Genomic DNA, 20,862 nt, shown 5'->3' on the forward strand with positions numbered 1-20,862 from the left:
GTGAGACGCACCAGTACACGGAATCGGATAGACGGACAGGCCGCCACCCCTACGTGCTGAGCTTCTCCCGTTTCGCTCGCAGCTACTCAGGGAATCCCGGTTGGTTTCTTTTCCTCCCCTTATTAATATGCTTAAATTCAGGGGGTTGTCACACATGAACTGAGGCTTATGTACCTTGCGGTTGTTATCGTCACATCTGGCTTGCGACTACTTTGTTTCAATGTCCAATATGTACCGTTGGACTCGGTTAACGGGCTGTTAGCCCGCGTGTGGTTTAACTCACTGATACCTTCCATTGCCCATACGCTAGTTTGTTTGTGTTCCTTTGGTCAACTTCCATACTTGAATCATTTGTGCTACCGCTGCTGCTTCGACGCTACTTTGACATCTTCGCTTCTATTTAAATAAATAAATAAGCTGAAGCTAGACATCAGTAAACACCACCACAGACACCACAAGCACGCCTTCTCCTCGTACTTCCGCCTCACGCGGGAACACGGACGCTCTAAATACTTCGAATTCCAATGCCAGTATATTGTAAACCACGGGTTCTTTAATGCTAGCGGGTCGTCGCGACCCTAGTTAACATCATGGTGCACGTCTCGTGACGGGTGTCACGGCGTAGTTAAATGTATGCGATACATTTCTCAAATATAAGCGCTCAGTCATCTGTACATCATGGTAGGTTCCCACGACGTGCAATATGCGTTCAACTTATCAATGTTCATGTGTCCTGCAGTTCACATTATGACGCGCAGTTAGCTGCGGTCTTCATCGATCCATGAGCCGAGTGATCCACTGCCGAGGGTGACTAACTTGCGTAAGCCGCCGCTGTGCGCGTATACCCGTTCCCCGTAGGGAGGAGCAAGCCGCCGCTTAGAGACGAAGCATAAAGTGTCCTCATTCCACATAGGGCAAGCTGGATGAATCCATTTTACCCAGGACGGCCGAAGCGGCGTGGACCAGGGGAGAACTGAACCTTATACTTCACACCACAGTAAGTCTACGTGTCCTCTTCCACATAGGGCAAGCTAGAACTAACTATCTTACCCAGGACTGCCGAAGCAGCGTGGACCAGGGGAGGAACACACTTTTCATGGAAACGTAAGGCATCCATGACTGCCATAACGTAAGCCGCCGCTGTGCGCGTATACCCGTTCCCCGTAGGGAGGAGCAAGCCGCCGCTTAGAGACGAAGCATAAAGTGTCCTCATTCCACATAGGGCAAGCTGGATGAATCCATTTTACCCAGGACGGCCGAAGCGGCGTGGACCAGGGGAGAACTGAACTTTATACTTCACACCACAGTAAGTCTACGTGTCCTCTTCCACATAGGGCAAGCTAGAACTAACTATCTTACCCAGGACTGCCGAAGCAGCGTGGACCAGGGGAGGAACACACTTTTCATAGAAACGTAAGGCATCCATGACTGCCATAGTGCGTAAGCCGCCGCTGTGCGCGTAAACCCGTTCCCCGTAGGGAGGAGTCAAGCCGCCGCTTAGAGACGAAGTATGAAGTGTCCTCTTCCACATAGGGCAAGCTAGAATGAACTATCTTACCCAGGACCGCCGAAGCAGCGTGGACCAGGGGAGAACTGAACTTTATACTTCACACCACAGTATTGAGTAATGTGCCCTCTTCCACATAGGGCAAGCTGGAATGTTCCATTTTACCCAGGACGGCCGAAGCGGCGTGGACCAGTGGAGGACTACACAATCATGAGGTTTGATATCGACTTGTGTGTTTCAATAGGATACCGATGGTATGGTTTGAACCGATTTGATTTAGCCATTCTGAAGTCATCACTTGGTTGAAGCGCTGAACTAGGGAGGCATCGTTTACATATATATTGGTTTTCGCATGCTCTACTAGGTTAATGTCATGAGGTTGGCTATCGAGCATGCCCAAGTGATGACTTGATTGTGTGCTTGCTTGAATTCTTCACATTTCATACCATCGGTTAGTTGTCGAATCATTCCTCGATCATAACCTTCGTTCTTGGTTCATGTATGCTCTCTTCCACATAGGGCAAGCTAGAATTAACTATCTTACCCAGGACCGCCGAAGCAGCGTGGACCAGGGGAGAACTATACTTTGTCTTGTATGCCCTCTTCCACATAGGGCAAGCTAGAACTAACTATCTTACCCAGGACCGCCGAAGCAGCGTGGACCAGTGGAGGACTATACTTTGTTCATAACACCACAGTATTGAGTAATGTGCCCTCTTCCACATAGGGCAAGCTAGAATGAACTATCTTACCCAGGACCGCCGGAGCAGTGTGGACCAGTGGAGGACTACACAATCATGAGGTTTGATATCGACTTGTGTGTTTCAATAGGGTACCGATGGTATGTTTTGAACCGATTTGATTTAGCCATTCTGAAGTCATCACTTGGTTGAAGCGCTGAACTAGGGAGGGGCATCGTTTACATATATATTGGTTTTCGCATGCTCTACTAGGTTAATGTCATACGGTTGGCTATCGAGCATGCCCAAGTGATGACTTGATTGTGTGCTTGCTTGAATTCTTCACATTTCATACCATCGGTTAGTTGTCGAATCATTCCTCGATCATAACCTTCGTTCTTGGTTCATGTATGCTCTCTTCCACATAGGGCAAGCTAGAATTAACTATCTTACCCAGGACCGCCGAAGCAGCGTGGACCAGGGGAGAACTATACTTTGTCTTGTATGCCCTCTTCCACATAGGGCAAGCTAGAATGAACTATCTTACCCAGGACCGCCGGAGCAGCGTGGACCAGTGGAGGACTATACTTTGTTCATTACACCACAGTATTAAGTATGGTGTCCTCTTCCACATAGGGCAAGCTAGAATTAACTATCTTACCCAGGACCGCCGAAGCAGTGTGGACCAGGGGAGGACTATACTTTATACTTCACACACTAGCCAAATTGAAGTCATCACTTGGTTGAAGCACTGAACTAGGGCGAGTCTATCGTTTACTTTGCATTGGGATAATACGCTGCATGCTCTCTTAGGTTAATGTCATGTGATTGGCTATAGAGCATGCCCAAGTGATGACTTTGTTTCAAGCTCAACAGGTAGGGTATTGAGTCCTCTTCCACATAGGGCAAGCTAGAATTAACTATCTTACCCAGGACCGCCGGAGCAGCGTGGACCAGGGGAGAACTATACTTTGTCTTGTATGCCCTCTTCCACATAGGGCAAGCTAGAACTAACTATCTTACCCAGGACTGCAAAGCAGCGTGGACCAGTGGAGGACTATACTTTGTTCATTACACCACAGTATTAAGTATGGTGTCCTCTTCCACATAGGGCAAGCTAGAACTAACTATCTTACCCAGGACCGCCGAAGCAGTGTGGACCAGGGGAGGACTATACTTTATACTTCACACACTAGCCATACTGAAGTCATCACTTGGTTGAAGCGCTGAACTACGGCGGGGTAATCGTTTACAGGTTATAATCATATAGCTGCATGCTCATTAGTAGATAATGGAATATTGTATGGCAATATGAGCATGCCCAAGTGATGACTTTGTTTCAAGCTCAACAGGTAGGGTATTGAGTCCTCTTCCACATAGGGCAAGCTAGAATGAACTATCTTACCCAGGACCGCCGGAGCAGCGTGGACCAGTGGAGGACTCTATACTTTATACTTCACACCACAGTATTGAGTACGACTTGCATAAAGCCCCTAATGAGAACCACGAGGGCTCTCTCAATGTAGAACCACGAGGGCTCTAGTACCGATTCTCTCGGTACGGCTTGGTCCGTGTTCCTTTATGCATGTACTCGCAGAAAGTCTCAACCCGGAGGTCTTGACTTTGATTGTCATAGTTGGACTACGACGGGGCATCCGACCATTGCTGATCGAACACCCCTGATTCACCATCTTTCGGGTAGGCGGTACGCGTACCTCCGGACGCGGAAGTCTCAACCCGGAGGTCTTGACTTTGATTGTCATAGTTGGACTACGACGGGGCATCCGACCATTGCTGATCGAACACCCCTGATTCATCATCTTTCGGGTAGGCGGTGCGCGCACCTCCGACGCGGAAGTCTCAACCCGGAGGTCTTGACTTTGTATTGTCATAGTTGGACTACGACGGGGTATCCGACTCATCGAATACCCCAGAAGCACACCATCTTTCGGGTAGGCGGTACGCGTACCTCCGGACGCGGAAAGTCTCAACCCGGAGGTCTTGACTTTGGTTGTCATAGTTGGACTATGACGGGGCATCCGACCATTGCTGATCGAACACCCCTGTTACACCATCTTTCGGATAGGCGGTGCGCGACACCACCGACGCGGAAAGTCTCAACCCGGAGGTCTTGACTTTGTATTGTTGGATAGTCCTCTTCCACTATAGGGCAAGCTGGAAATATTCCATTTTACCCAGGACTGCCGAGGCAGCGTGGACCAGGGGAGAACTTCACGGAATCTTCAGGCATCCATGATTGCCATAGTGCGTAAGCCGCCGCTGTGTGCGTCAACTCGTTCCCCGTGAGGAGGAGTCTAGCCGCCGCTAAAAGACGAAGCATTAAGTGTCCTCATTCCACTATAGGGCAAGCTAGAATGAACTATCTTACCCAGGACCGCCGAAGCAGCGTGGACCAGGCGAAGACTATACTTTATACTTCACACCACAGTATTGAGTACGACTTGCATAAAGCCCCTAATGAGAACCACGAGGGCTCTCTCAATGTAGAACCACGAGGGCTCTAGTACCGATTCTCTCGGTACGGCTTGGTCCGTGTTCCTTTATGCTTGTACTCGCGGAAAGTCTCAACCCGGAGGTCTTGACTTTGATTGTCATAGTTGGACTACGACGGGGCATCCGACCATTGCTGATCGAACACCCCTGATTCACCATCTTTCGGATAGGAGGTGCGCCCACCTCCGACGCGGAAGTCTCAACCCGGAGGTTCGGACTTAGAGTTTTTCCCATTTAAAAGTTTTTCTCTTAGCCATACTGAAGTCATCACTTGGTGAACGATTGAACTAGGGCGGGTTAATCGTTTATAGGTATCATGTGGTTTGCATGCTCTCTTAGGTTAAGGTCATGTGGTTGGCTATCGAGCATGCCCAAGTGATGACTTTGTTTCACGCTTGCTTGATTTCTTCATGATTCCCTGTTATATAGTGTAATCATTCGAGAACAGGGAATCTTTGGTTTTGCTCAACAGGTATTGGATGTCAACTTGGTATCTAGATCGCATTAAGTCTCAACCCTTAGGTTCGGACTTGTATAGTGACATCTTGTTACGGTCTTGAGTCTCAACCCGCAGGTTCGGACTACTTAGTGTTTGATCGAATATAATATGGCAACTTGTGCCTAAGTCTCAACCCGCAGGTTCGGACTTCTGTTTATTTGGCCAATGTATGTATAAGGCAACTTGTGCCTAAGTCTCAACCCGCAGGTTCGGACTTGTGTATTTGTTCGAAGTCATGTATAAGGCAACGTGTGCCTAAGTCTCAACCCGCAGGTTCGGACTTGTTAGTGTTTCGTCAACTTTCATATGGCAACTTGTGCCTAAGTCTCAACCCGCAGGTTCGGACTTGTGTATTTGTTCGAAGTCATGTATAAGGCAACTTGTGCCTAAGTCTCAACCCGCAGGTTCGGACTTGTGTATTTGTTCGAAGTCATGTATAAGGCAACGTGTGCCTAAGTCTCAACCCGCAGGTTCGGACTTGTTAGTGTTTCGTCAACTTTCATATGGCAACTTGTGCCTGAGTCTCAACCCGCAGGTTCGGACTTCTATAGTGTTTCGTCAATTATCATATGGCAACTTGTGCCGAAGTCTCAACCCGCAGGTTCGGACTTCTGGAAGGATCACTTGGCCACTAATGATCCTTCCGCAGGTTCACCTACGGAAACCTTGTTACGACTTTTACTTCCTCTAAATCATCAAGTTCGGTCAACTTCGATAAAGCAGACGCGGTTCACGAGGATCCAGCGAACGATCATCTCCAAAGACCTCACTAAATAATCCATCGGTAGTAGCGACGGGCGGTGTGTACAAAGGGCAGGGACGTATTCAACGCTGGCTGATGACCAGCACTTACTAGAAGTTCCGAGTTCATATGGACCATTGCAATCCATAATCCCTACTAAGTGAGTATTTGAGTGATTTCCCGTTCCTCTCGGAATAGGAGACACGCTGCTACCCACATTGTAGCACGCGTGTAGCCCAGAACATCTAAGGGCATCACGGACCTGTTATCGCTCGATCTCATTTTGCTAAACACAAATTGTCCTGCTAAGCAGCGTACCGTAAGTGCACTTGCGCACACGAACAGCGAAGGTGTCAGGTCATACTCCACCGAAAGGTCCTAACCCGTTCCAATCGGCATCGACGCATTAACGCTGACTGCGTTCTAGTTAGCATATGTGAGTCACGTTCGTTATCGGAATTAACCAGACAAATCAATCCACGAACTAAGAACGGCCATGCACCACTACCCTTAAATTTGAGAAAGAGCTATTAATCTGTCTCACCTCCATAAGTTCGGACCTGGTAAGTTTTCCCGTGTTGAGTCAAATTGAACCGCAAGCTCCATTTCATTTTTTTTTTTTTTTAATCAGGGTTCAGAACTGTATTTCTCTTAAAATTCTAAAAATCATATCACAGTTTACAGAAAGACAATTCCTACTCCCTACTCTCGCCCGTTATGGTGCCCCACACGGCATGCACCTACACGGTAGAGCCGTGTGGGGCGGGCGTCTGGCTGTCGAGCCACTATCTATCTATTAGGCGTAGGCCTACTGGGACTCGTCCCCTGGTGATCATCTGCGCCGTTGGCGCGCACTTGCGCGGCTCTCCTGCCGCTCTGCTCGTCGCTCTGCTCGTCTCGTCTGCCGTTGTCGAGCGTTCCTTCGCTCTCGTCGAGCCTCCTGCAATGACAGTTGTGCCTGTTGTAAGGTTGCCGCCGTTGCTGCCCGGTTCTCTGGTGCCGCATCGTGATGTCGGAGGCTGGCCACACGGACGGCCATAGTAGCCTCGAATACCCTCGTCGGCATCCGGTCACGACGAAGCTCCAGGCGCCTGATGTTATCCTGAAGCTGGCGAGCCACCCGCCTGAATTCCACGCGCGTCACCTCGTCCATGGCCAGTATACGATCCCTCAGCGTTGGGTCGAGGCCGAATCGGCCCTCTCGCCGCCGCTGCTGTCGTGCTGCCTGCTCCGCCGCTCGCCGCCTCTCTCGATGAACCGCTCGTCGAGCCTCCACACCGCTTTCGATTCTCCAAACTCGCTGCAGCTCGCGGGTGACACTGACCGCCGCCTCTTCCACACGCTCCCAGGCGTCAGGATCGTGCAGCATGTGGTCGAGGAGCGTGTCAGCCGTCACCGGCTGAAGACCGTGTCCCGTGAGGAGCCGTTCACGCACTTCCGCGAACCGCGGGCATTGAAACAGCACGTGCTCTGGTGTTTCGTCGACTCCCGGACAGGCTGAGCAACACGGGGACCGGGTGAACTTCCTGGAATGCAGGTACTCCCTGAAGAAGCCGTGTCCTGTCAGCACCTGCGACAGGTGGAAGCCCACCCGTCCGTGCTTCCGGTTGACCCATCTGTCCACGTCCGGGAGGACTCTGTGGCTCCATCTGATGAATCGGCTTGACGCCACGCCGTCCTGCGCCAACTCATCCCAGCTCTCCTGCCAGTTGCGCATTGTCGCCGCCCTCTCCTCCTTGCGGATCTCTGCTGGGGTGCCGCCGGACTGCTGCTTTCGCTCGTGGCAGCGGTGATCCTCCTTAATAAGCTCGACTATAGGTGGTATACCAGCAACCAGCGTAGCCACGTCGTACTTTACGGTCCGGAAGGTGCTCGCGACCATCTTGGCTGCCCGACTCTGCACCCGGTTCAGCAGACGTCTGTTGCTCTGTATACGCGTAGCCTCCCACCAGACCGGGGCCGCGTATCGTAAGATGGACGTCGACACATTAGCGAGGGTCCGACGTCGCACACTGGAAGGGCCGCCATGATTTTTGAGCAGGTGACACAGTGCTCGGTTTATCCTGTTGGCCTTTTCCGTTACCGCCTTCACGTGAAAATTCCAGGATAAGTGATCCTCCACCTGGACACCGAGGTACCTTATATGACGCTTAGAGCGAAGCGTGGAGCCCCCGACACGCACTGGCACCCTCGGATGGCCCTGCCGCAAGCAGCTCACCATCACCATCTCTGTTTTCTCCAAGGCTAGGGACAGCTGGTGGTCCGCCATCCACCGCCGTACTGTGTTAATCGCCCGGGTCGCCAGCGTCGAAGATTCTCTCGGGGTCCGGCCTGGCACCAGCAAGACGATATCATCCGCGAATCCAACTATCTCCGCTCCCGGTGGTAGCTCCAATCCGAGGACTCCGTCGTACATGGCGTTCCAAAGGGTGGGCCCCAAGATGGAGCCCTGTGGAACGCCGGCGGTGACGGGCCTCGAAACATGTCCGGTGTTGGTGGAGTAGTGGAGCACTCGGTCACGAAAATAGCTCCCGATGATGTCCAGCAGCGCCTGGGGAACGCCTTTGGCCTCCAGGGCCCTCCCTATGTTGGTCCATCCTGCCGAGTTGAAGGCGTTTTTGACATCTAGTGCAACCACCATGCAGCACCTGCGGTCGCGTTGGTTGGTGCGCTTAAACGCCATCGCTCGTTGTCCCGCCTTCACCACCTCCTGGATCGCCTCCACCGTCGATCTCCCCTTACGGAAACCGTACTGGCGGGGAGAGAGGCGAGGACCACCTGGCAGTGGGGCCTCCAGGTGATCGTTGAGACGATCCAGGACTATGCGCTCGAACACTTTACCGACAGTGTCGAGCATGCATAGGGGCCGAAAAGATGACGCCTGGCCCGGTGGTTTCCCTGGCTTAGGCAGCAACACCAATCGCTGCGCTTTCCACGCCACCGGGAAGTCTCCGCTGTCCAGCAGCTGCTGGTAAATGCGCCGGAAAGTAGCGGGAGACTCTCGGATTGCCGCCGTGACTGCACCATTGGGGACGCCATCTGGTCCGGGGGCCTTTCGGGGGTTCAGCCTGGCCGCGATCGCTAGGAGTTCCTCGTCGGTGATTGGGCGCAGTGGCGGTTCCTCAACGCCCGGCCCTGGTGACTCCGGCCACTCCATGGGGGGGTGCGTGGGAAATAGCTCGTCGACTATGCCTCCCAGTACCTCGGCGTCGCGTTCCTGGGGCAGGCGGGCGCCCTTCACCCACGCCGTCACTATCCGGTACGCGTCCCCCCAAGGGTTGTCCTCTATACTATCAGCGAGCTCCTCGTTGCAGCGCCTCTTGCTGGCACTGATCGCCTTCCGGAGACGCTTCTTGGTGGCACGGAGGGTCGCCGCGCGCAGCAAACGAAGCGTTGGATCCCGCGTGCGTCGGAGAATCGCCTTGGCTCGCCGGCAGCTCTCGCGTAGCTCGGCGATTTCCTCCGTCCACCAAAAGACGTGAGTGCGGTTCCTGGAGTTCATCCGAGGCATCACCTCATCGCACGCGCGCTGCAGCGTGGAGACGAGGGTGGCCGGATCCTGCGCAACCTCGTTGAAGTTCAGCAAGCGGAGCGCCTCCGTGAACAGCTCGGCTGAAAACACCGACGTGTCCCATCGTCGACTCGGCCTCGGGGGTGGTTGGTCTGCTCTAACCGAACGGCGCGTTGGTGCTGCGGGGATGCCCACGGTGTAGAACAGCGGCTGATGGTCGCTCGCTGTGTAATCCTGCAGGACGACCCAGTCCTCCCCGCCCGCGATGCTCCTGGACGCCAGACTGATATCATTCACCACCGGGGGGGCAACGGCACTCCCCGTGAAGGTCGGTGTCCGTCCGCGGTTCAGCACCCGTAATGATAACAGCTCCGCAAGGGCGATGATTTCGTGTCCCCGGTTGTTGGTGGATTGGCGGCCCCACTCGACCGCGGCCGCGTTGAAATCGCCGGCCAGGACCACCCGCTGCCGTCCATGTGCTGCTATCTGCACCGCCTCCATTAGTACTCTGAACCGGGGGAGATCCCAGGATGGTGGGGCGTAACAGCTAATAAAGGTGATGCCGTTCACCTCCACCGCCACCATCCCTTCCGCGACGCTCACCACTCGCTGGATCGGGAATCTCCCCAGTGCGACGACCGCTGTTCTTGTTGCGGGATCAAAGACCCAGTTGCCGTTGTTCGCTGGAACGCGGTGATAGTCGGACAAAAGTGCCACGTCCGCACCACGTTCGCGGGCCAACTGGGTCAGTAGATCCTGGGCCATCGCACTCCGTCTTAAATTCTGCTGCAGTACTACGTTGAATTCTGACGGCGGTTCATGCACTTTTCTGTGCCGGTAGCATGCGGTCCTCCGCACACCAGGCACTTCACTGGATTGCTGCAGCCTGCAGCCTTGTGGCCCTGCCCACCGCACCGACGGCACAGTGCGGAACGGTCTGGACCGGGGCAGGAGCGCGCAATGTGCCCGCGAAGCAGGCAGCGGTGGCAGCGCATCTCTTCAACTGGCCTGGCTGGGGCGAAGTCAACCCAGCAGCTACTGTATCCAAAGACCAGGCGGTTTCCTACCAGCGCGTTGGCAATCCGCCTTGGCAGCCTGACGAACGCCCGCTGATCGCCCTGGTAAAATCGCCGGAGGGTGACACATTCCGCGCTGACCTTCTCGCCGAACTGTTTTGAGATGGCCCTCGCGACATCCTCGCGCTCGGCCAACATGTCTACTCCTTTGAACGTTACCACGGCCGTGTCGAGCCGAAGATGGACCTCGCTGCCCTCTGGTGCTGCTGCTCGTACCCGCTCGAACACCGCCTGGGCGTCCACCTTCCTCTTGAGGGTCATGGTCAGGTTATTGGCTGCAGTGCGCTCTCCGCGCTGGACCTTATCCGCGACATCTTCTAGAGCTCGGACCTTGACGAACACGTCCCGGTAGCTAACCCCCACTGGCGGGCAGACTGTGATGACGTCCGGTCTTCCTTTGGTCATCGCTGGCCTCGGGGGTCGACAATCGCCCTGCGGGCGTGTGACTGGAACTGCTCCTGCTTGCGGCCTAGTCGTTCCATTTCCCACTACCGTCTCGGCGAACGAACGCCTGTCGCTGGGAATCTCGGTCCTCTTGCCCATGTTGGCCTTGGGATTCTCCTTGTTGACCCGAGACTCCTCTCGCTGCTTATTGTAGATCGGGCGACCTTTCTTGTCTACTGTCCGGAAGCCCTCGTCCTGCTGCTGCTGCTGCCTTTGCTGCTGTTGCTGCCCCCCCTGCCGCTGCGACTGCTGCTGCTTCTGCCCCTGCTGCCGCTGTGACTGCTGCTGTGGCTTCGAATGCTGCTGCTGCTGTGCTCGCGGTGGCAGTGACACTGTCTCTTTGACCTCATTCCTGATGCTGCTGCTCAGTTGTTTGGGCTTTGGTTTTTCTCCCATGGCCTCGCGAACCATTTCCCTAATGTTCTTTCGACCCTCTTCCACCAGTTGGGCCTGCTGGATGGCTTGGGCGGCTTGGGCTTCCAGGAGCCTCTCTACCTTGGCCATTAACTCTGCTACCTGGGCTTGCAGTGCCGCGTTTTGCGCCGTCAGGGCCTTGATGGTTTCGGCCATTGCGGCCATTCCAGCGCTCTGCGTGTTATTCTCCGAGGGGTCTTTCCCTCCCGATGCCTCTTGGAGCTGCGGGACCTGCTGCTCCTGAACCAAAGAATTGGTTGCTGCGGGCGTCGATACCGTCGAGCAGTTTTCCGCTACCGGGGAAGCCACAGGAGTTGCGCTTGACTTCGCCGATGTTTCTAGCTCCTTCTCCACATCTCCGATGAACATTATTAGGTTTTCCTCGAACGGAAGCCTGCTGCTCGAGGAGCGCGCGCGCGGCCGCGGCGTCCGTTGCGGCGGCGGCGTCCGTTCCACCCTTTTCGTCCTAGTTGTTGCGCGTGCAGCTTCCACTTCTGCCGCCTCGGCATTCTCTACCGCCGAGCTGCGGCCCGTGGCTGGGCCAGCTCGCAGTGTCTTTTTCGGTGTCTTGTCAAGCATGGTGATGAGTAGATGGGGGCGGGGGGACTTAGATGGAATGATCGACCCCTACCCCGCTAGACTTCCTACCATTGTCGAAACTCTCTCCGTTGTGACGCTTGCAGTTAGCCAATGCCGGCAGTGTTGATGAGATGCAATCGCTAACCCGCTCACCTAAATCCGGTCGCCTGATGAGATGCAATCGCTAACGCTCACCTATATCCGGTCGCCTGATGATATGCAATAACTAATCTCCTCAATCCGGACGCCTGATGAGATGTAATCTGCAACGCTCAGCCAGGTAAATCCTCTACCCCGCTCGTTCGAATCCGGTCGCCTGGTGAGATGCAATCCGCAACCCCTTTCCACTTGACCGGGCGCTATGGTTTCCCGGGACACTCCTGATGTGGCACCTACAGTTAGGCAATGCCGCTCTCCCGTCGCCTGATGAGCTGCAATCGCCTACCCGCTCGCCTAAATCCGGTCGCCTGATGAGATGCAATCGCTAACCCGCTCTCCTGAATCCGGACGCCTGATGAGATGCAATCTGCAACGCTCGGCCAGATGAATCCGCTACCCCGCTCGTCCGAATCCGGTCGCCTGGTGGGATGCAATCCGCAGCCCCTTTTCCACTTGCCCGGGCGCTATGGTTTCCCAGGACACTCGTCGCCTGGTGAGATGCAATCGCCTACCCGCTCACCTGAATCCGGTCGCCTGATGATATGCAATCGCTAACGCTCACCTAAATCCGGTCGCCTGATGAGATGCAATCGCTAACCCGCTCTCCTGAATCCGGACGCCTGATGGGATGCAATCTGCAACGCTCGGCCAGATGAATCCGCTACCCCGCTCGTCCAAATCCGATCGCCTGATCGGCTGCAATCCGCAACTCCTTTTCCACTTGACCGGGCGCTATGGTTTCCCGGGACACTCCTGATGTGGCGCCTACAATTAGGCAATGCCGCTCTCCGGTCGCCTGATGAGATGCAATCGCGAGCCCGCTCACCTAAATCCGGTCGCCTGATGTGATGCAATCGCTAACCCGCTCTCCTGGATCCTGACGCCTGATGAGATGCAATCTGCAACGCTCGGCCGCTTGACTCCCGTCCCGCGGGGTTTCCGCCACTCAACGCTAGGGGCGCTTTTCGGTGGCTGACTCTTAGCGGAGACACCTTCCTGAAACGGTCCAACCGGTTCGCCCGATTCACTCGCACACACACATTCGCAGTCGACCGTTGGCTCTTGGCCAGCTGATTTCCTGGCCTGCCTCACGCTTTGCACGGCCCTGGTCACTCGCTCTCTCCCCTTATTCTCTTGTTGCTGAACACTATGGTCTCTCTCCCCTCTTCCCTCCTTCTTCACCCGACAACTATCATTCAAGTGTTGCACACACGCACGCACAATCTACTTTTGGAAGTCTAGACACACTCCTTTCTCTCTCCCCTCTTCCCTCCTTCTTCACCCGACAACTATCATTCAAGTGTTGTACACACGCACTTGTGGGTTCACATAAACGTTCTACTTTTGGCTCAGGGCCAAACCAACCTTTTCGTTCTCTTGTCGCCGAACACTCCTTTCTCCCTCCCCTCTTCCCTCCTTCTTCACCCGACAACTATCATTCAAGCGTTGTACACACGCACGCACAATCTACTTTTGGAAGTCTAGACACGGAAAAGTGTTGCCGCAAGCTCCATTTCATTGTGGTGCCCTTCCGTCAATTCCTTTAAGTTTCAACTTTGCAACCATACTTCCCCCGGAACCTGACTTTGGTTTCCCGGAAGCTACTGAGAGCACCTGGTTGTAGCGTCTCCCAATTGCTAGTTGGCATCGTTTACGGTTAGAACTAGGGCGGTATCTAATCGCCTTCGATCCTCTAACTTTCGTTCTTGATTAAAGAAAGCATCCTTGACAAATGCCTTCGCTTTAGTTAGTCTTACGACGGTCTACGAATTTCACCTCTCGCGCCGTAATACTAGTGTCCCCAACTACTTCTGTTAATCATTACCTCCGGTCTGAGTACAAACCAATGAAAGATTAGACCAAGGTCGTATTCCATTATTCCATGCAAGATTATTCTAGGGCGTTTGGGCACCCTGCTTTAAGCACTCTAATTTGTTCAAGGTAAACGTGAGCGGTCGAGCTCTATGTTACACTTGCACCCGTTGAAGGGCACACCATGACACAGACTTGGTGCCCTACCACACCATTGAGTCGCAACCAGATTCCGACTTGGCCCACCGACCACGGGTTGACCGGGTCGGCGGAGCCGGACTGTGTTGGACAAGTATCAACTTCGAACGTTTTAACCGCAACAATTTTAATATACGCTAGTGGAGCTGGAATTACCGCGGCTGCTGGCACCAGACTTGCCCTCCACTTGATCCTCGTAGAAGGATTTATGCTCTACTCATTCCAATTATGAAACATCATTAAAGAGTTTCATATTGTTATTTCTCGTCACTACCTCCCCGTCCCGGGATTGGGTAATTTACGCGCCTGCTGCCTTCCTTGGATGTGGTAGCCATTTCTCAGGCTCCCTCTCCGGAATCGAACCCTGATTCCCCGTTACCCGTTGCAACCATGGTAGTCCTCTATACTACCATCCATAGTTGATAGGGCAGATATTTGCGAGATCTGTCGTCGGTGCGAGACCATACGATCAGCATCATTATCCAGACTTCAACTCAATGACACGGAGAACCCGCGATTGGTTTGACTAATAAGTGCACCAGTTCCCGCGAGGGTCCTGGCATGTTGCATGTATTAGCTCTAGATTTTCCACAGTTATCCAAGTAACTAGGTTGATGATCTCGTAAATTATAGCTGTTATACTGAGCCTTATGCGGTTTCACATTAAATCTGTTTGTACTTAGACATGCATGGCTTAACCTTTGAGACGAGCGTATATTACTGGTAGGATCAACCAGAATTCCGACTTTGCGTTCGAATGTTCATTGTCCCATTGCACCCGGAGGAGCAAACACCACGTTCTATATGTTGTCAAGTCCGGTAGCACACGGGAGGCGAGCCCCCGTGCGAACCTCATTGCCCTCGTATCACACACACCCGATGCACCGGACAGGCACTTGAGCGGCATTCGACTCCGCTAAGCGCTCGTGCGCCCGATTGTGCATGCGCTGACGGGGCCTTCATACCCCTACCACAGCGACCTTATGCCAAACTTCCATGAATACTTAGGTGAGCTGACAAGGGCCTTCATTTCCCTACCATCAACTAAAGGACACGCTAGGCGCGTCCGATCATTGCAACTGCGGGGCTTTCATACCCCAATCACCACAGTACGCAATTCACCAGAGTTTAATCACAACCCCCCCGGACATGGCACACTATTAACTTGCAACAAAACTTAGTGTGTGCCGGGCACATCGGTTCCACAAAATCATTCCCGATGTACCCCAATTGGGGTTGTGAACGCATCCATGGTCCTCTGACACACCCAACCAAGCGTGGATACTACATACCTCAAACACCCAGTACACTAACAGACAAATCAACATATGGTTGCTTTCCCCCAGACATTTGCCAATCACTTGGCACCCGGACGGGAACTCGCTCCTGATTGCGCCATTGCCACCCATTTGCCAAGAGCGAGTTCTGTATGTAGATTTCATTTGGAAAGACAACCGTGTACTGGATATTCTATCCGACGATTACAGATGACGAGTACGAGACTCGACTACACTCACGGATAATACATTTTGGGTCGAGATTGCTTTCGGGGTTTTCGATTGGTCTTGCGCTTGTAAACGTATAACTTTGACTTGTGGTAACCTCGGTATGTTAGTCGATCACGTGGTTGTGAACTGGGTACGGGTGGGCAATCTGTTCACTTGCACTCTGGGTAGGAATATGGTGAGCGCTATAGGTTAAAGATCATGGTATGGTTCCATCGTGATGACTTTCGCTAGATAGTAGGATGTTTGGATAGTTATAACGTTTTTGGCCATTTGTTCATAGTGTTCGGTTCATTGAGGAATTCGATTGGTCTTTGCTTCACACACGTGGTCGATCACTTGGATGTGAACTAGGGTGAGAATAAGGTGTTCACTAGTGCTCTTAGGTTTTGGATCAGTACTGAGCACTTGATTGGTTTCGCATAATATGTATCCATAGTGATGACTCTTTCCAGCTTAAGATTTCGTTACCAGTTTCGAATCCTCCCCACGTTCGCTTTTACTTGGTTAGGTTTTCGAGTGTAGATTTGAAAGCAATCTCATGTATGTATCCCATCTGATATAAGCCACTGACAGTTCATGTCACCTCGTTCAACTCTCGCTGGGTCACAGAAGTATGTTACTGCGCCCATTATCCCTACTCGGATAGGTTCGGTTCGTTCGTTTTATACTACGGTGAGTAAACTCAATTTGTGCATCGCATAGCCATGGAAAGCAAGCTTTCGCGGGCCTCTTCGACTGTTTTGATACGAGCTGTGCCCGTGATGCTTGTCATCCCAGGATACTAGACCCCTTTGGACGACCGCATGACCATCAGAAAGTAAATTCCACGTTCGATTTGGGGTGTGAACCCCGAACATAAAGTCTTTGTGTAGAACCACGAGGGCTCTATAGTACCGATTCTCTCGGTACGCTTGGTCCGTGTTCCTTTATGTTCGTACTCTTGTGAATAAGATTCACGTTCGTTTTGGGATATTTGCTACTGTCACCGTTTGAGTACTATGGGGCTTGAACCCCTAACATAAAGTCTTTGTGTAGAACCACGAGGGTTCTATAGTACCGATTCTCTCGGTACGCTTGGTCCGTGTTCCTTTATGTTCGTACTCTTGTGTGTATAATATTCATGTTCGGTTTGGGATATTTGCTACTTTCACCAGGGTCCCGTTCTTCATACAAGTCTGCCTTGCTAATGTGGTAACTTTATAGTGTAGTTCTGACATCCCAATTTTGGGACTTAGCCGATTTTTCCTATATTTCCATATGACCCATAGGGTCCCTTTCTTCATACAAGCTTGCCTAGGGCGATCGGTCAAAACTTGTCTTACTATTCGATTGGTCTTCGCACTTTCACCCTAGGCAGTTCGCCTAGGTCTGTCTTCTTGAGGAGGCCAAAACCCGAAATAAGGAGGTTCGGCCGACCCTGAAACCTCCCCTGTCTGAACTACACTAACCCGATTTTTCAGGGTCCTCAGCGCCATACAACTTTGCCTAGGTCACTTGTACTCTTGACTTAGGCCATCCGACTTGGTCCGTGTTTCTTCCTAGGGTTCACCTAGGTACTTTGCCTTGCTTGATGTGGTAACTTTTTAGTGTAGTTCAGACATCCTAATTTTGGGACTTAGCCGATTTTTCATGTATTTCCATATGACCCATAGGGTCCCTTTCTTCATACAAGCTTGCCTAGGGCGATCGGTCAAAACTTGTCTTACTATTCGATTGGTCTTCGCACTTTCACCCTAGGCAGTTCGCCTAGGTCTGTCTTCTTGAGGAGGCCAAAACCCGAAATAAGGAGGTCCAGCCGACCCTGAAACCTCCCCTGTCTTAACTACACTAACCCGATTTTTCATGGTCCTTAGCGCCATACAACTTTGCCTAGGTCACTTGTACTCTTGACTTAGGCCATCTGACTTGGTCCGTGTTTCTTCCTAGGGTTCACCTAGGTACTTTGCCTTGCTTGATGTGGTAACTTTTTAGTGTAGTTCAGACATCCCAATTTCGGGACTTAGCCGATTTTTCGTATATTTCCATATGACCCATAGGGTCCCTTTCTTCATACAAGCTTGCCTAGGGCGATCGGTCAAAACTTGTCTTACTATTCGATTGGTCTTCGCACTTTCACCCTAGGCAGTTTGCCTAGGTGTAGCTTCTTGAGGAGGTCAAAACCCGAAATAAGGAGGTTCAGCCGACCCAGAAACCTCCCCTGTCTGAACTACACTAACCCGATTTTTCAGGGTCCTCAGCGCCATACAACTTTGCCTAGGTCACTTGTACTCTTGACTTAGGCCATCTGACTTGGTCCGTGTTTCTTCCTAGGGTTCACCTAGGTACTTTGCCTTGCTTGCTGTGGTAACTTTTTAGTGTAGTTCAGACATCCCAATTTTGGGACTTAGCCGATTTTTCATGTATTTCCATATGACCCATAGGGTCCCTTTCTTCATACAAGCTTGCCTAGGGCGATCGGTCAAAACTTGTCTTACTATTCGATTGGTCTTCGCACTTTCACCCTAGGCAGTTTGCCTAGGTGTAGCTTCCTGAGGAGGTCAAAACCCAAAATAAGGAGGTTCAGCCGACCCAAAAACCTCCCCTGTCTAAACTACACTAACCAGATTTTTCAGGGTCCTCACCGTCATACAACTTTGCCTAGGTCACTTGTTCTCTTGACTTAGGCCATCTGACTTGGTCCGTGTTTCTTCCTAGGGTTCACCTAGGTACTTTGCCTTGCTTGATGTGGTAACTTTTTAGTGTAGTTCTGACATCCCCATTTTGGGACTTAGCCGATTTTTCGTAAAATACCATATGACCCATCAGGGTCCTTGCCTTCATATAAGTTTGCCTTGCTTGGTGTGGTAACATTTGAGTGTAGTTCTGACATCCCCATTTTGGGACTTAGCCGATTTTTCGATCAATACCATATGACCCATCAGGGTCCTTTGCTTCATATAAGTTTGCCTTGCTTGGTGTGGTAACATTTGAGTGTAGTTCTGACATCATCATTTTGGGACTTAGCCGATTTTTCGTAAAATACCATATGACCCATATGGGTCCTTTGCTTCACATAAGTTTGCCTTGCTTGGTGTGGTAACATTTGAGTGTAGTTCTGACATCATCATTTTGGAACTTAGCCGATTTTTCGTAAAATACCATATGACCCATCAGGGTCCTTTCCTTCATATAAGTTTGCCTTGCTTGGTGTGGTAACTTTTTAGTGTAGTTCTGACATCCCCATTTTGGGACTTAGCCGATTTTTCGTAAAATACCATATGACCCATCAGGGTCCTTGCCTTCATATAAGTTTGCCTTGCTTGGTGTGGTAACATTTGAGTGTAGTTCTGACATCATCATTTTGGGACTTAGCCGATTTTTCGTAAAATACCATATGACCCATATGGGTCCTTTGCTTCATATAAGTTTGCCTTGCTTGGTGTGGTAACATTTGAGTGTAGTTCTGACATCATCATTTTGGAACTTAGCCGATTTTTCGTAAAATACCATATGACCCATCAGGGTCCTTTCCTTCATATAAGTTTGCCTTGCTTGGTGTGGTAACTTTTTAGTGTAGTTCTGACATCCCCATTTTGGGACTTAGCCGATTTTTCGTAAAATACCATATGACCCATCAGGGTCCTTTGCTTCATATAAGTTTGCCTTGCTTGGTATGGTAACATTTGAGTGTAGTTCTGACATCATCATTTTGGGACTTAGCCGATTTTTCGTAAAATACCATATGACCCATATGGGTCCTTTGCTTCATATAAGTTTGCCTTGCTTGGTGTGGTAACTTTTTAGTGTAGTTCTGACATCCCCATTTTGGGACTTAGCCGATTTTTCGTAAAATACCATATGACCCATCAGGGTCCTTTCCTTCATATAAGTTTGACTTGCTTGATGTGGTAACATTTGAGTGTAGTTCTGACATCATCATTTTGGGACTTAGCCGATTTTTCGTAAAATACCATATGACCCATATGGGTCCTTTGCTTCATATAAGTTTGCCTTGCTTGGTGTGGTAACATTTGAGTGTAGTTCTGACATCATCATTTTGGAACTTAGCCGATTTTTCGTAAAATACCATATGACCCATCAGGGTCCTTTCCTTCATATAAGTTTGCCTTGCTTGGTGTGGTAACTTTTTAGTGTAGTTCTGACATCCCCATTTTGGGACTTAGCCGATTTTTCGTAAAATACCATATGACCCATCAGGGTCCTTGCCTTCATATAAGTTTGCCTTGCTTGGTGTGGTAACATTTGAGTGTAGTTCTGACATCATCATTTTGGGACTTAGCCGATTTTTCGTAAAATACCATATGACCCATATGGGTCCTTTGCTTCATATAAGTTTGCCTTGCTTGGTGTGGTAACATTTGAGTGTAGTTCTGACATCATCATTTTGGAACTTAGCCGATTTTTCGTAAAATACCATATGACCCATCAGGGTCCTTTCCTTCATATAAGTTTGCCTTGCTTGGTGTGGTAACTTTTTAGTGTAGTTCTGACATCCCCATTTTGGGACTTAGCCGATTTTTCGTAAAATACCATATGACCCATCAGGGTCCTTTGCTTCATATAAGTTTGCCTTGCTTGGTGTGGTAACATTTGAGTGTAGTTCTGACATCCCCATTTTGGGACTTAGCCGATTTTTCGTAAAATACCATATGACCCATCAGGGTCCTTTGCTTCATATAAGTTTGCCTTGCTTGATGTGGTAACACATGAGTGTAGTTCTGACATCCCCATTTTGGGACTTAGCCGATTTTTCGATCCATCCCATATGACCCATCAGGGTCCTTTTTCTTCATATAAGTTTCCCAAGACTTAGTGCTTTTTTCCTTTGGACACCAATATCACCCTTGCGGGTATCTTTGATCTTCTCACTTTGTATTGGCCGAATGTAGGTCTTGCCATGCCAAACATATCATTGTTCAACACCAAGTCTCTATCTCGTACCGCCAGCTCGGTACATTCGATCAACCTGCCCTTAAGGCACCCGGGACTTAGCCATTTTTTCACATTTTTCATGATTTTGAGGCAACTTTTCTCGACTTTGTCACCTTATATCACCAAGATCCTTTCCCTTTAGCGCTTCACTCTGTTCGTATGATATTTAGCGCTGACTATCACCTTTCTATCGCTGACCTCAACTTCTTATTCGGTGCCATAGAGCCAGAGATATTTGGTGTATGCTGTTATAAGGGAAGTTTGTCACTTTTTCAAAGGCCCACTTT

General features: G+C 51.0%; 2 non-coding genes across 2 annotated transcripts in view; both read right to left on the reverse strand.

Moving 5' to 3' along the window:
• Window positions 1–168, reverse strand: part of LOC131292174 (large subunit ribosomal RNA) — a 4,087-nt gene extending 3,919 nt beyond the window's left edge. The window contains exon 1 of the ribosomal RNA XR_009189864.1: window positions 1–168. This exon is cut by the window's left edge and continues 3,919 nt beyond it. This is a non-coding gene — a ribosomal RNA (large subunit ribosomal RNA).
• A 487-nt stretch (window positions 169–655) lies between these two features.
• Window positions 656–810, reverse strand: LOC131292176 (5.8S ribosomal RNA). The gene has a single exon (XR_009189866.1). It is a non-coding gene; the product is annotated as a 5.8S ribosomal RNA (ribosomal RNA).
• Window positions 811–20,862: the final 20,052 nt, after the last annotated feature.

Source organism: Anopheles ziemanni, assembly GCF_943734765.1.
Source record: "Anopheles ziemanni chromosome X unlocalized genomic scaffold, idAnoZiCoDA_A2_x.2 X_unloc_37, whole genome shotgun sequence".
NCBI lineage: Eukaryota > Metazoa > Arthropoda > Insecta > Diptera > Culicidae > Anopheles > Anopheles ziemanni.